Raw genomic sequence first — 17,195 nt, forward strand, 5'->3', positions numbered from 1 at the left:
CTGTTGACCTATCAATGCCCCAACAAAGCCAGAAGGTGCTGAACAAGTCCTCAGTGCCGAGATTTTATTATTTGCATTCCTGGTAGGCTGCTCTTAGAGAAATTTGTAATATATCGATGAGTTCCTTGCTTCCTGTAAACAACCTTAGTTTCCAACCTTGCTGGGTTTTTCTAATCCTTGTGTCTTGAAGGTGGAGATTGCCATTCCTTAATCATTTTTCCATAAACAAATATGACTAACCTATGTTAGTGTCTTTTCCCCTGTATAAGTTCCTTACATTCTGAAATATGCTTCTACCTTCCATATATTCCTCAATATTTTATCTATTATCTCATGCCTATTACTTTCTACATTGTATCCTGGTACTTTAGGTAAATCTCTATCTACCTATTATTTCTGCAAAAGAAGAATTTTTGTTTGATTCCAATTCATTGACTTTTTCAATGTAGGTGTTCAATAAAACTTGAAAGAAATTGATATCTCTAGCAAGAACACAATATTAAGGAAAAATACTTTGAAAATTGTTAAATTATTCTATTTTTAAAATCAGAACTTTATGAATATTTGTTCTTAGGTTTTGTTTATGAAAATCTTTGTAAAGCTGTTAAAATTTTTTTTTGTTTTGTTTTTGTTCTGTTTCAATAGAGTTATTAGCATCAATACACAAGAAAAAATTATATGGGTCATACAAATGCACTATCTAAATGTGAGTGTATAAATTAATTTGTATTGGATGGAGTGACAGGTGTCATATCAGTCACCTGCCATAATGAACTCTAAAACTGGGAAACACAGGAAGCCAACATTTTCCTCACAGTGGCCAACTGTAGCGTGAGACCACGCAGCAACAGGAGGGAGAGAGTTTCTCATCCTGCTTCCATGAATGCCTGGTACTCTGACTGGAGCAAATTACTGACTTTGGCGCAAAGAGCCAAAGTGAATGGAGAATGATGGTGTTTAGAACAACTAAGAAGACAGAGAGCAGAGCTCAAGTCAGGTTAAGAAGCTTAAATCTATGGATGAAGGCTTGAGAGTTAAGGAGGATGTGCACGGAGGGGTCCCAAATGGCTGTGCAGAGCAATGCCATCAGCCATGGCTAAGGCTGGGGCTGTGCACATACAGGGAAAGACCACGTACGGCTTACTATGAGATTAACAGTGCCACAGAGGTACTCTAAAATGGACAGCACTGGAGAAATGCAGCCCTGGAGATCCTCTGGAATAATCTATCTACCTCTTAATACTTGTGACATTCAGCCAGAACAACAACAAACAAACAAACAAACACCAAAACCCAAAAACCTGGTACCAGCTCACACCACAAAAAACACATGCTAAGTTCAAGGACAAATGCCTCGATAATATTCACTCTCATCCTACCCTTACAAACCCTAAAATCAAGCTCTAGAAAAATGTGAAGAAGAAAAAAAAAAAATTTGGAATTGAGTCCTGCCAAATTACAGAGATTCAAGGACCTCTGAGATTCATGCACAGTCACAATAACAAAGCAAAATCTCATCCACAAACATCAGCATTATCAGTGTGAAATTGAACTACCTTCTAAAGCAAGAATGAACACTTCTCAGAAGATGTTTAAAAATCCAGAGTTGTTACAATGTATTATTTTAAAAGTTTAGTATTTTATTTTTAAAAACCACAAAACATTTAAGGAAACAGGACAATCTGATCCATAGTCAAGGATAGAGTGAGCAATATGAACCAACTTAGAGATGGCTCAATTGTTGAATTTAAGAAAGACCTTAAACAACTAATATAAATTGCTTTTTTAAAAAAGGCAAATGTACTAATCTCCAAATTTGTAAAGAACTTGCAAAACTTTATCCCCAAAATACAAAGAACCAATGAATAAATGGGCCAAGAAATGGACACTTTACAGAAGAAGATATACAGGTGATCAACAAATACATAAAAAGCATTCAACATCTCTAGTAATTAGAGAAATGCAAATTAAAACCACTCTAAGATTTCATCTAACTCCGATTAGAATGTCTTTTATTAAGAACACAAGCAGTAATAGGTGTTGGCGTGGATGTGGGGGAAAAGGCCCACTTGTACATTGCTGGTAGAGTTTCAAATTGGTGCAGCTACTCTGGAAAGCAGTATGGAGATTTCTCAGAAACCCTGGAATGGATACTCCTTTTGACCCAGTTATCCCACTCCTTGGTTTATACATAAAGGACTTAAAATCAGCATACTACAACAATGCAGCCACATCAATGTTTATAGCAGCTCAATTCACATAGCTACATTGTGGAACCAGTCTAGAATCCCTTCACAGATGAATGAATAAGAAACTGTGGTATATATACATAATGGAATATTATTCAGCCATAAAGAAGAATAAAATTATGGTATTTGCAGGTAAATGGAAGGATTGGAGAATATCATGCTAAGTAAAATAAGTCAGTCCCAAAAAACCAAAGGCCAAATATTTTCCTGATAAATGGATCATGATATATAATGGGGGTGGGGAAGTGGGGGGTGAGAGAAGAATGGAGGAACTTTAGATCATGTAGAAAGAATTGAGAGAGAGGGGGTATGAAAATGGGGGAATGAGAGAGACATCATTACCCTATGTACAGTATGATTACACGAATTGTGTGAATCTACATTGTGCACAACCATAGAAATGAAAGGTTGTACCCCATTTGTGTACAATGAATCAAAATACAGTCTGTAAAAATAAAAACAAAAATAAATTGAAATCCAAAAACAGCAAATGTAGACTCTATGAGTGAGAAGATAGGGAGTCTCTACATAAAAGTGGTAGCTACAAAAATAGAATCAACTGGAAATGTTGGAATGGAAAAGTACAATAACAGAAATGAAAATTTTACTAAAAGTGAACTCGAGATGATTCAAGATAGGAAAAAAATGTTAAAAAACTTGATAACAGGAAAAAATATTCGATTTCAGTAACAGAAAAACATTGAAGAAAAAATAAGCATTATGGGTGTAAGGGACAGTATATACTAGTGTGATTTATATTTGGGTTAAATTCCAGAGGAGGAGAAGAAAATGAAAAAAATGAAAGAAAAAATATAATAGAAGAACTAACTTCTAGAACTTGTCAAACTTGAGAATACCAACTTGCAAATACAAAAGCTCAGCAAAACTCAAGCAGGATAGATGTCAAATAATTATAACAAAGCACATCATAGTCAGTCTGCTGAAAATCCAGAGAAAGACAAATTCTTTCTCTCTTTCTCTCTCTGCTCCCCCAACCTCTGCCCTTTGGTAGTAGGGAATGAACCCAGGGAAGTTTTACCACTGAGCTAAATCCCCAGCCCTTTAATTTTTTTTTTGTTTTGTTTTGTTTTGTTTTTGTTTTATTATGTTTAGACAGGGTCTTGCCAAACTTCTTTGGGCCCTTGACCTAGAAATTTCAATCTTCTTGCCTCAGCCACCTAAGTCACGGAAATCACAGGCAGAAACCCCTGTGCCTGACAGAAACACAAATTCTGGAGAGCAGCCACAGAAAAAGAGAAAGTATGTACGAAGGAATTGGGATAATAAAAATTGTGGATTTCTCATTAGAAACAACCTCAGCTAAAAGACAAAGGAATGGAATGTTTTGAAATGACTTATAAAAGAGAGTCACTCTAAATGTTATATCTAATGAAAACATTCTAAAAATAAGAATAAAACAAAATCATCCTCAGACAAAAATGGATAGGCTTCAGGACCAACAGACCTGAACTACAAAACATGTTAAAAGATGTACATGATAGAAAACTAGAAAACTCAAGTCTATAAAGAGCATTAAAGAGAACTGAAAACGACAAATTCATTGGCAAACATAGATGACTATATTTTGCTTTGCATAATTTACTTTATATTAAAAAGAACACTGAAATTCAGATTAAAAGCATGCAAAAGGTAAAGGACAGTTAAACAGAGTTGAATAGAAGTGCAGCAGCAAATAGAATTATACTGTTGTAAGACGATTACATCTGTGATGTGTGAAGCAGGAAGTGGGAAGTAGAAGCTGGAAACAGGAAGTGGGGAGTCTATGCTATTATAAAGGACAATGAAGAATCAGGAACTGAAAAGTTCAAAGTGTGAATTGTAAAAAGACATAATATTAACTTTAAGTAGACAAAGTGAGTATTGTTAATTTTAGAGCAAGAATTGAAATGGTACATACTGTTAGTTCTCAATAACAACTAAAAAATAGTAGATGTAGCCAAGAAGCCTGTAGACAAAAACAATATGTAAAAAATATTTCATAATTCAAGAGTGGAAAAGTACCCAAACATAAAGGGCAATGGGAAACAAATATTAAAATTATAAGCATAAACAGTAATTTAAATCACTTATGTAGGGACACTGATAAGAGTCATAGTTCATAGTAGTCCCAAATTAGAAGCAACTCAGTTATCCATCAAGAGATGAATGGATAAAAATTGTTGGATAGTCATATAATGGAATACTACTCAGCAATAAAAAAGTAGGAACACAATATGATTGTTTTTAAAAACATTATGTTGAGCAAAGGAGCCAGGATAAAAAGTGAACATATTCTATGATTACATTTTTCTGATGTGCTGGAACAAGCAAAATTGATCTATAATTAGAGGTTTCCTAAGTCTGGGGATGTTGTATATTGATTCCAAAGCAGAATCAGAAAACTTTTGGTAATGATGGAAATGTTCTATATCTTGAAAGGAGCAGTAGTTATATGGTCAAAATTTACCAATTGTACTATTTAGTTGCTTGTGGATTTTACTGTATATAATATATACTTCAATAAGATTTATTTTAAAATATTTTAAAATTCTTTTATGTGTTGTAGATTTGTATTAAACTTACAAAATGTGATTTCTTTTGAAATTTTAAATGGCATCAAAAAAGGTGTGAACTGTTGGAAGGGTCATGATTCAAAAGATTAAAAAACCATGTATTGAATGAAGGAAATTTGAGAGAAGTCTTTTTATTTATTTTGCTATTCCACTAGCCCTAGCATGGTGGTCAACTTGATACATTTTTACTGAATTTTATTATGTTATTTTTCAGAAAATTTCAATTGAAAGAGCAAATAATTATCTCTCATATTGAAGATGTCCTTATTCATCTCTAAACTGAAAGCCTCATTTACTAAGTTAAAGATTCTTATTTTCATTAAGTAATGGCCAAGATCTTAAGTAGAATGGTGTTTTTCTAAATTCTCAAGTTTATTGACTGTTGACTATCCTTTCTTTAACCCACGTATTATTTGGAAATTGGTTCCAAATTGCATCATGTGAGATAGGGATAAGGATAGTTTTCTGTCAGAGAGATATGCTAAACAATGTAATTGTCTGTGAAAGACTATATTTTATCGTACTTCAATGTCCTTTTTAACTGGACATATTAATTTCTGCTCAAATATAATTGGTCTCTAAAGTATGTGATCAGGACAAACAAGAGAAATTTAAGTTTACATGAGAAACATTTTGGTTCAAATTAAGCGAAAACATACCATCATGATATAGTGCACTTGGAAACTGTCAAGCTTGTATATTGCCAAACACTCTGGAATCAGGAGCTGTAGACAGATTTTGAATCTGAGCCTAAAATTGCTGACATATAAATAGGAAGGCGTGTTTCCTTAAAGAATATACATTTTTTTTTTCACCCTGGAGCATCACAGATCACTGTTAATTTTAAGTGTATCTTATCGTAAAACTTTGTTTTGAAGTTTAACTCTTCTGTCTTTTCTTGGAAACACAATCTTGGAGCTCATAATGTGCCTGCATATGGTTTATCCTGGATAACAACAAATGCACATTTAGTTTGCTTATGAAGTTGTTTGGGAATCTTTTGCCTCAACCTAATTTGAGTGTCTTCTTGCTTTTCATCCTTTTTGACAGATATTTATATTTGTGATTTAAAATAAATAAATAATGATACTACTCTAGAGGAGAAGTTTAGTAATAGAGGCTATTTTGTGCTAAAAACATTTTAATAAAAATAGAAAAAATATTTCTAATATATCATTAATTACTATAACTTTATTCTATATAAATAATTCTCTACAGAGCTCAAATTACTTACCATGTAATCATTAGTGAAACCTATACTATATTTCTTATGTATATACTATATTACTATACTGCTAATTGGTCTATAAGAATAGATTATAAATGTCATTAGTAAAGCAATAAATCATGATTTGATTAAGCTCCTTTATCCATCAAATAAGAACTCAGGCGCTTACCAGCATAACATCACTGATTTATCTATCCTGAACTGTTCTCACTTGATCTTTCTTCTGTTTTCCTTCCTCCTTTATATTTAAATAAATAACAGTAGAACTCTAATAGAGGCAACCCATTTGAAAATCAGCCTGAATCCAGAACTTTTGAGAACTCCATATCAAGTATTATTAAAACTTTTTTAAAAGGCAACACTTTCAAACATTGTTTATGTTTTTAAGATTACTTGGAGTTACTAAAACAATGTAACCATTGGAATCCAGTTGATTGTCAGAATGGGTCTAGTGAAGGGGAATGAAGTGTTCACTGTGTTGAGAGCTCATGTAGAAAAATGTGTGGCACATTTTCACCCAGTGCTAACCTGCATACTTAGCTTGACAGCAGATAACACTGGCAAATCAGATATTAGAAACTTACAGGCCATTCGAATCACATGAACAAATAAATGCTGTGTAACCTTGAATACAAGTGGAATTTCAAGTAGCATGTGCTTTTGAAAAAGCAAGTGAAAACTTCATGGGGATATTGAATTTTGGTGTGTGGTGAGGCCAAAGGAAAGCCCACAGAGTCTCCATGTTTAAAAGATACCAATATGTCTTTTTAATCCTTGGTCTTATATTCTTTAGTTGTTTTTCAACAATTGAATTGTGACTCTTTTTTTCAACTCTATTACTGGTGCACTTTGTCTTCAAGGAACTAACCTTTTCAAATCCTCTTTCATATATCAGATATTTTTCTGATGTGAGTACAATCAGAGAGCCCCCAAAATACACTAAAAACCTTTTATCCTGACTACTTTTATAGGATTCATATTCTTAATGCTAACATTTTTCTCTATTGTTTCCTTTAATGATATCAGAAGGATAATAAAAATGTGAAAATACTACTCTTATTCATCATGAGTACTAACTTTACCTTTTCTTGCTTCAAGTTGATTAACATTGGTAAAATTAAGTTCCATGGTAATTGTTCAGCGTAGATACTTGCAAATTCCACTGGTGGTGATAGCATGATTTTTTGTACTACTAAAAAATTATATGGAAAACATATCTTTATTTCAGATGTATGGTTTTATTTTATGGTTATAGGGTGAAAGTGTATCTTTAGAAAATAAAAATATCAACTCCATATGTTTTGCTGTAGTAAATCCAATTTTGAAATTAAGAAGGTGGTAATAATTTTATCCTTGGCAAAATATAAGGTGCAAACAGCTGTATTTTTCTTTTCTGCTGATTTGAATTTCCCACGTTAAGAGAGGAAGTGGAATAGATGTGTACTTTTGAATTTTTTCTCTTCTTTAATACTAGGATTCCCATACTAAACCAAATACCTTGTGTAGTATCTGGCTAGTGTAAACAGCTATTGGATATCATTTTCTTATATGGTTAGTGTTCGACAATGTTAGTGTTTATTAGTGATTTTTCCTAGTCAGGATTTTCATGGTACTTTGCAATATAGATTTATGTAGAATGTTTTACTTTGTGCTAATTCATAACAATTTTGTCTTCAATGTCACAACACTTTAGTTTTATTTCACGACCATCCTGAGAAGTGATGATATGGAAGGTGCCCTGTTGGGCTTCTTACTTTGGGGTCTTATCATAACCCTGAGAGATAGTCCCTTATTTCAGAGTCATTTCTTCTCCTAAGAAACACTGAAGAATTCTGCAGCTTCCTTTAACTGACTGGGAAATGATGCATCATGTTTGGTAGATTTTCTTATTCCCAAATAGCAACGACTCTGCCCACACTTGTTATCTAGCTATGATGGAAAACAAGATAAAGCATCTTGAAGAATCTCAGATGACTATGTATACTAATCTGAAGAGATTTATAGCTGCTGCCTCTACATTCTGTACCAATCCACACACATTTTTATTTATGTCAAATATATATGCTTTTTTTTATTAGGAGTAGATTAAGAAATAAAGAACTGTTCTCAAATAACAGAAGTTAAGACCAGATCAGGAAATTGGTATTGCACTATTGAAATGAATATCAAACTATTTCTTTTCTTTAAACTATTACTTTAGAATACTTTCATCCAATCCATATTTCCAGATGAATAAGTGCATGGATCAGGTAACATATTTATAAACACTTACTGATTTCTTCTATTCTGGGCCACATACTGGACTATACAGTGAATAAGCTGTCCTCTCTGAGGGCTTACTGCCTGGTTGATACACATGTAAGCCAACAGGTGCACTTCAATGGCATGTATGCTATGATGGATGCAGAGCACAGTGGAACACATGGGGACAGAAGTGGCCAGCTCTTCCTAGGGGGTTCAGGAAAGCATTCACTACACAGGTGACATTTGATCTGTAACTTGAAAGATGCACTGAGGTTTCCTAAGCAGATGAACGTGAGAAGAAAAAAATCCTTCCAACAGAGTCAGAAACAGAAACAGTGAAACAGAGGAATGAAATAAGATGTGGAAATTAGGCAAAGAGTTATTACTAGTAATCGAACTGTAGTTGGAAGGGAAGACAGGGATGGAGATGAAATCACTAGATCGCCAGGTAAGGAAGAAAATGAAAGAACACATTTGCAGACATGTACAGTGAACCCTGGATAAACTGTCTTGCTTTAGTTAAAACCATTAATTTTTAGTAAATAAACTTTCAGAATTTTGAACAACAGATCCTAGGTTTGAAACTCTGAGCTCTCAGCATAAGTATATCAGAAACTAGAAGAATCTCAGTTGCTAAAAATATGTAGTGTAAATCTACCAATAAATGTGTATTTTGAGAAATACAATGGTTTGAGAATTATGCAGAGAAAAGTCTTCTATTGGTCAGAAAAAATATGGGGATTCATGTTGCTTTCATAAAAGCATATTTTCAATGATTTATCTCAAAATCACCTTTTGTGCTTGTTTAAATACTAAATAACAAATCCTTGTCCTTGTCTAAAGGGATTTTGATTCAGCAGGTCTGAGGGTAAGACTCTGGACTAAACATTGCTAATAAACCCCCCAGTTGATCAGAATTTCCACAGAAGCTTGAGGATCAAGTCCTCTTGTAGTGAAAATGTGTATAATATTGGTTTTTGTGGACTTTAAAGCATATTTCTGTACTTCAAGAATGTTTGATTGATAAAGTGGAAATTTTCTCCCAGTTAATTAAGCAATAAGAACACATAGCCATCCGAGGCCATAGTCAAGCTCACCCATTGACCTTGGGGTGCCAGGTTACAGTGATTGAAGGGGACCCTCCAGTACAGAGCAGCAGTTCTGGAAGTAGAGACCTGTAAACAATGGGCAGCAGTCCCAGTATTCTTGCTCTCTTAGCATTCAACCTATGTATTTTCCACATGAAATATTCCAAACAGGAAATGATGCATTTGCTTTTATTTGAGCTTGTATCAACTCTTTTCAAATATATCAACAGATAAAAAGTTAAATGGAGGAATGGCCTCATTGCTGTGGCACTGCAGAGCAAGTTGCCTGCTCTCTCTAATTTCTGTCCTGGCACACAGTAGAATGCTTAGGAGAGGTGTGGTCATTGCCCCTGTCCAATAGCATTTGGTTAGGTTTTTTTTTTTTTGATTGTTTGTTTGTTTGTTTGTTTTTGTTTTGGGCTATTTTGTTGTATTTTTAATGATGATAAGTAAGGAATTTATTGCCTTGGTTCAACAATATGTGGGGATTGCAACTGTGATATTGAAATGTAAAATTCTAAAGGATGAGAAATGAGATACAAGGGCTTCCATTCTGTGCTTCCTGAATTCCCACTGCCCCTCTCTGTCCCTCTTCCCTGCTTCCTTCAGGCTGTGACTCAGTCACCCTTCTTTTTCCATCGTTCTCTTTGCCTTCTGTTAATGAAGGCAATGGTAGGTAGGACAAATGAGACTGGGGTTCTCTGGGGTGTCAGTTTTTCAGTTTTGTGACCTGATTTTTTTCCCCAGTATTGTTTTATTACATACAGTTGAAAGTTTCACCTTTGTGTTCTAATTATTAAAGTAAAATATTTCTATAGCTTTTACATTAAACTTTCAATTACACAATTAAAAGGTAATCATTGATGTTTAATGTGTGGTGATATGCATTATGTAATCTGCATGTTAAGAATGTAATTAGCAAAGAAATGATCATTTGTCCTCCATAAAATTTTTTTAATTATTTTTCTTCTTTTTTTTTCACATTTTAGATTCCAAATTTGGCGAACTGGGAAAAGGAAGATAAATTACCTTTACACTGTCCTCACCTGGTTACTGATGACACAGACAACTTTCTCTCAGGGGGATTCTTTAGATATGTCATAAATTCCAAAGAAGTTCAATCTGTTAAACTACAAATTTTAAAGATAAAATGAATGTGCGGATTTTGTGTGTGTGTGTGTGTGTGTCACGCATGTATAAGTGCACATCCATGTATGAGTGTTCCTGTACCTTTATGCATATTGAATCTGATAGTATTTGAAACACATCAGAAGTTCTTGAACAAACATGAGACTAGAACACACTAGATGGTGCTGTTATCCCAACAGCGATAGTACTCTGGAAACAGTGCCTGTGTAGAACAGAGGGAGAGTAAAGGAAATCATGCCCAGAGTGCATGTTTGATTTTGCCTTACACTAGAGGATATGCTAATATCAGATTACAGAGTTCATTGTCACAGAGCTTGTATTTTACTCAGAGATGACTCGCTGAAGTTCTGCACTAGAACTGCATTGTTTTAATAAACATGTGCAAGTGAGTACATGAATACATGTGTTTGTGTGGGGTGGAGTAGGCATCCTGCTTTTATCTAATTTCTCTCTGGCTTCATCTCCCATTGCTTTCTTAAAGGAGCACTATATGCCAATCAGAATTTCTGGACAGAGCTTACATCTTCCTGTCCACTTGCTTGTCTTCCACATTTTTCCTCCAACTGGTGTTTTGTCACTATACTTTGTAATATCCTGCCTGTCCCATAAGACCAATCTCAAACACTATGCCCTTTGTGAAGTCCTTCCTGATTGCCTCAATCATTCTTCTTTACTCTTAATTTCCATAACATGTCCTTGTTACTTCTCTTTTGAATATTATATTCTGTCTGGCATTATTTGCATACTATTCTTCTTATACTGTAAGAACATGAACAATTTCTTAGACCATTTTTCTGCCTTCCTCTTATTTTAAAAGCCTTTACATGAAGCACTGCTTCTTGAATATAACTGATGCTTGCAAATGCAATGAAGGAATAAAAGAGTGATCCAATAAATTACTAATAAGATGAATTTTCTAATTTTTTCTGTATACCCCTATTTGCTCTCCAAGTTTTTACCACATTGTTCTGGATCCTGAGAAGCAGATTCCTGTGAATTGCATCAGCTGTTTTTGCCCTCTGGCCCCCAGGTGGCAAGGTCAATGGGAAGGACTTCAAGAAATATGAAGGTAGGAGAAGAGGAGGGTAAAGGTATTAATTGTCTCATCTCCTGAACCAAGCCATGGGTTGGCCATGGTTGCATTCCTCCCCATAAAACCACAGAAAAAATAGCTCCAATCTTTTGCCCCTTCAAGTCAAGGAATGGTAGCTCTGGATACTGCACTATCCCTTGTTGCTTACATTAACTTTGTCCCTTTATTAAACTCTCTGAAATCATCCCTCTTGATTTGTAAACTATGAACCATATACAAACTATGATCCACGAAAGAATATTAATTGCAAAAATAAATTGGTTCTTTCAAGAAATAATTCTTTCCAATAATGTGACTAGGGTCAAGATTTTAAAGGATTATTTATATAACTGAGGTTTGATTTTACCTTTAACCTTGAGTCAGAAGACAGTCAAACCTGGCACACACACCAACTCTGACTCTGACTGGTTCAAAATAACCATCTTAAATACTTAAGAAAGTTATTAATCACCTGGAAAAGGAATTATCTGCAATAATATTAATGACATCTTCCCTTGGGCATAGCCTATGTGCCATCTACACATTATCTCATTTTAAAACATTCCACCAATTATTTTTTCTGCTAACACACAGAATCATTGACATATAAAACTCTGGGTTTCAAACCATTCTATAACTGACCTAGGAGTCTCAACTTAAATTTAAGCTTTAACAAGAAAATCAAATGCATTTGACTTCTTGAGTTTTCAGTGAATAACTGATCAAGATAGGCATCAAACTATTCAAAATTATCCTGAAATGCCAATATTAAACACTTCATTATGTAATAAGATTCAAATGAAATGATTTTTATGCTCACAAAAAAATAAGGAAGAGATTTATAATGGTCAAGAAATCTGTTCATTGATTCTTTTGCAATGTAGACAAGAGCCATGAGAACCTTCTGTGTTTCACTTTTTCAGCTATAAAATGGCAATAATTTATCTAACTCTCTTAGGTTTTATGATGATTAACTGGCACCATCATAACATCTGCTCAGGGCTGACAAAACGTGCTCCGTACATATTGCTTTTCTTCTTTTTGTCAGTTACACAGTCATTTATTGGGCAATCCTATCTAAAGCCAGGTATCCAGACTTCAAGTACAAGGCTAGTTCTACCTTGCTGATGCTACCCAAGTTAGTCTTCAGATATATTATTTTTTTTCCAGCTGTGCTTTTCTTTTTTGGTTGATGAATGAAATTTAGCATATCAGGAAAATATAGGCTAACATACAAACTTTAATGGCCTTAGGGCAGAAAGGTTGGGGAAAGTCAGAGACTAGGAGATCAGAGAGACTTTTCTATTTGTGTGCTTTTCTCAATTTCCTTCAAACTACAGAGTATGTTGTGTTAGTTAGTTTTAGTCTTTGTAACCAAAATACCTGAAAAGAACAACTTAGAGGAGGAAAACTTTTAGATTCATAGTTTGGAAGGTTCAGTCCAAGATTGGTGGATCCATTGCTCTGGGCCTGAGGTGAGGCAGGACAACATGGCAGAAAGTGTACCTGAGAGAAGCTGCTCACTTTACAGCAGCCAGGAAGCAGAGAGTCAAAGAGGAAGGGGTCATAAGGAAGATGAACTTTTCCAGAGTGTGGCCCCAGTGACCCATCACCTCCAGCCTGCCTAATTACCACCCAGTTATTCCATTCAAACCAGGACAGACTGATTAGTTACAGCTCTCATAATGGAATATTCCAGCATTAACACAGGAGCTTTGGGGGGACACCTCACATCCAAACCATAACGTATATCAACATACCACATAATGGTGTGCTGTTTTCTCCACTCCGTCACCACGCTCTTGCAACTGGTAGATGCCTTGCAGTCATTACTGACCAATTTCCTAAAATGGGCCTCAGAAACTGGAAGGACAGCACATAACCTAGGATTTTGTATTTCTCACAATCACATGCATAATAGCACTCAGAATTCCAATTCATATGAATCTGACCCATTTTTTGGCTGACCAAATCATGGATCTGACACTGGGGAGACAAAGTAATTTTGGGGGAGATACATTTTTGAATTTATTTAAAATTTTATGTCAAATTTTAGTTCATGTTCAAATATTCCATCAGCCTGAAAGACTAGTTTGATGTCTTTACTCTTTGGGTATCAAGAAAAGGATGGACTACACAGAATTAATGCATAAATATGAGAATACAATATAAAATCTACAGAGAAAAATAAAAACAACATCGGAGACATCTAAAATATAGAGACTGAAATTATATTTAATTATCTTTAAAATTGTTTGAAGTTTCTTCATAATTTTACCTCCATATATAAACCAGGTATCAAATATATACATACACTTACTTGTATATATAAACACATATACATACACACATTTATATGCTGTGACTTTAAGAGTCTTTCACATTCATGAATATAGACAGAAAAATGGATGAGTGGTTGATAGATATTTCCAAATTCATATATATTTTTATCTTAAGACTATTTTTCTTGTAGTGATTTCTAGACCTAAGATTTTCATGAAGCAAATCATTTATCTTACTGATGAGGCTACCTTGGTCAACATCAACTTGTGTGATAAGTGAAGGACAGTGACTATTTTCAACACAAGTTACAAGAGGATATTCCATTTGACCTGCAGCTTATCTCCCTAGAAGAGATGTTACTTACAAGGTGAGTCAAAAAGCATGTGCTTTCTGCTAATAGTGCACCAAATCCAGTCAACAACCATGTGCACTTGAACACAGAGGGCCAACAGTCATACCCTGCAACACTGCTTAGAGCCCTGAAGTTACTTCCAATGAAGGAGAACTGGAAGATAAACTTTCATTAAACCATGTTCACTGAAGGAGAAGTGGAAGATAAACAGTGAACCAATAATATAATGTCTATCTAACAACTACATACATATACACACACACATGTGTATATACATATATAATTCATAGAATAAAAGAATGAGGAGATTATCAGTAACACATATAATTCCCTTTTATAACTATTGATATTAATGTGATTAATTCTTGAAGAAACTAGAGACACATATCACAGGTATCTCATATTCCTGGCAACAAGGATAACGTAAGAAGGTACTGAATGAGAATATTATATAGCAATTACTAATTTTGATTTTTGTTAATTAGCCTGTTTTGTCCTTACTGGAAATGAAGCTGATCTTTACTCTGGTCTACTGAGGACAATACAAGCTTTAAGCTTTCACTTACTAAATCTTGCTAACAACATAGTTTTACACACTTGGGAGGTGAAATCTTGACTGTGGTATTTGCTGTTAATGAGTGATCTTCACACCTGCAACCAAAAAGCCAAAATGTACATGCTAGGGATATGTTAAATACAACTGAAAGCTATTTAAATATCTAAACAAAAGTTGAAGCACACTCAGATAAGATGGATATTTAAGGAATTGGAAATAAAACTTAAAAATAGGTTCACTTAATTGTAGAGTTATATACGTCAGACAGTTGCAGATTCAAATCCTATTTGTAAATTGGGCAATGTACTACTAGAATCCAGGGCTGGGGATGTAACTCAGTTGGTAGAGTGTTTGCCTCACATGCACAAGGCCCTGGGTTCAATCCCCAGCACCACAAAAGGGAGAGAAAATGTACTACTAGAATTCAAAGACAAAGTTCTCAAGAGCACCCATTTAGAAAATTTGAACTTTGAGTGACCATTGCTATTGCAGCTGACCATAGACATTCAATTCATTATTTAAGAGCAAAGAAAACACTGAAAATATTGTTCTAGATATATATATATATATATATATATATATATATACACTTTTAAATTTCTTTTCTCTTTCCCTTTTTTTCTGGGGACGGGTAGCACTACTAGGAATCAAACCCAGGGGCACTCCACCATTGAGCTACATTCCCAGCCCTTTTTTATCTTTTTGACATAGAATTTCACCAAGTTTTCCAAACTGGCTTCAAACTTGCTATGCTCCTGCCTCAGCCTCTCCGGTTGCTGGGATTACAGGTGTGCCCCACCTCCCCTAGCTCATGCTTTCAAATTTCTTAACCCAGAAAAAGAAAAAATCCTCCTAGTAATCATAAAAATCTCATTACTGGAGAAGATAAACTATTTTCTTGGGAAAATTATCACACATTACCTTGTGAAGTTCATTATTGGGTATTGAAGATTCTCCTGGTGAATCAAATGTCCCTTTCTTTTTCTTTTCAGATGTGAATTTACTGAGATTTATGTGGGTGGGCGGCAGCCCATCTAGAGAGGAGCTTTCTCAGTTTCCCTTACAGTTGTAACCATGTGTAAACTGAATAAAAGTGAACTTTGCTCCTTCCTAGTCTTCCCGTTAGGATATTTTCAGTGCATACTATTGTTCCTGCTTTTGGCTGGATGGAAGATGGCACACGTGGGAGCAACTGTCTTGGATTTAAAAGTAGAAACCACATTTTGGGGACAGAAAAATAAATCTAGTCAACTCCAAGTAGAGGAAACATGCTACAACTCACCTCTAAACTCTTATATGAGAAATAAAACTATTCATATGCCATAAAGTTTACTTGTGTGACGTTTTTAATGTTTACTGAGTTGTAGGACCAATATCATAATTTAACTTTAGAACATTTTCAACACCCCCTAAAGAAAACTTGCATCCGCTAGCAGTTAGTCCTTACCTCCCAAGCCCTCAGCAGCACTCTTCTAGCCCTAGACCACTACTAACCCACTTGTGCCTGTGTAGACTTGCCTTTATTGGACATGCATATAAACAATAGTATACAACATGTAGCCTTTAATAACTGGCTTTTTAAAATTCACCATAGTGTATTTTGAGTTCAACCCATTTTGTAGCATGTGTTAGTACTTCATTTCTTCTTGTTGCCAAATTGTATTCTGTTGTGTGAATTTATCACAATTGCTAATTCATTCACTGGTTGGTAAACTTGTGTTGTTTCCACTTTCGGGCTATTATGAACCACATGTGTTAGAGTACAAGATTTTTGTGTGGACATGTGTTTTCATTTTGGGATGATATATACCTCAGGGTGAAATTGCTCTCGTAAATGATAACTCTATATTTAACATTTTGAGGAATTGCTGAAGTATTTTCCAAAGTGGCTATGGCATTTTATATTATCATCAGTAATATATATATAACAAATGTGTTTTCAGGTTTCTTTTTTACTGCAGCTGAACTTCTACCCAGAAGAAGTTAAATATTCAAAATATTTAATAACTAATACAGTATGGAGAGGGACTAGTAGTATGTAGAAACCTGCATAAACTGGCTTATGAGAACCAATTGTTGAGGTACTGGGGATTGAACCCAGGAGACTTTACCACTGAATTGTGTCCCCAGCCTGTTTAAAAAAAAAACATTTTTTTTTCATTTTGAGACAGGATCTCACTAAGTTGCCCAGACTGACCTTGAACCTGCTATCCTTCTGCCTCAGGCTCCCAGTTTGCTGGGATTGCAGGTCAAGAACCAATCATTAAGTAATCAGGAATTTTGAAAGTCAGTTATATAAGTCTATGGTTGTTTGAAGTGGCCCATGGGTGAATATTTACAGCACAGAAATTTGAAAAAAAAAAAAAAAAAAACCTAGTCAGGGAAATATATTCAAAAGCAT

The 17,195-nt window shown here is 34.7% G+C and overlaps 1 non-coding gene across 1 annotated transcript; it reads left to right on the forward strand.

Annotated features, from left to right (window-relative positions):
- The first annotated feature begins 15,117 nt into the window (after positions 1 to 15,117).
- Trnav-cac (transfer RNA valine (anticodon CAC)) lies at positions 15,118 to 15,191 on the forward strand. Its single transcript has one exon. It is a non-coding gene; the product is annotated as a tRNA-Val (tRNA).
- Positions 15,192 to 17,195: the final 2,004 nt, after the last annotated feature.

Source organism: Sciurus carolinensis, chromosome 4 (assembly GCF_902686445.1).
Source record: "Sciurus carolinensis chromosome 4, mSciCar1.2, whole genome shotgun sequence".
Lineage (NCBI taxonomy): Eukaryota > Metazoa > Chordata > Mammalia > Rodentia > Sciuridae > Sciurus > Sciurus carolinensis.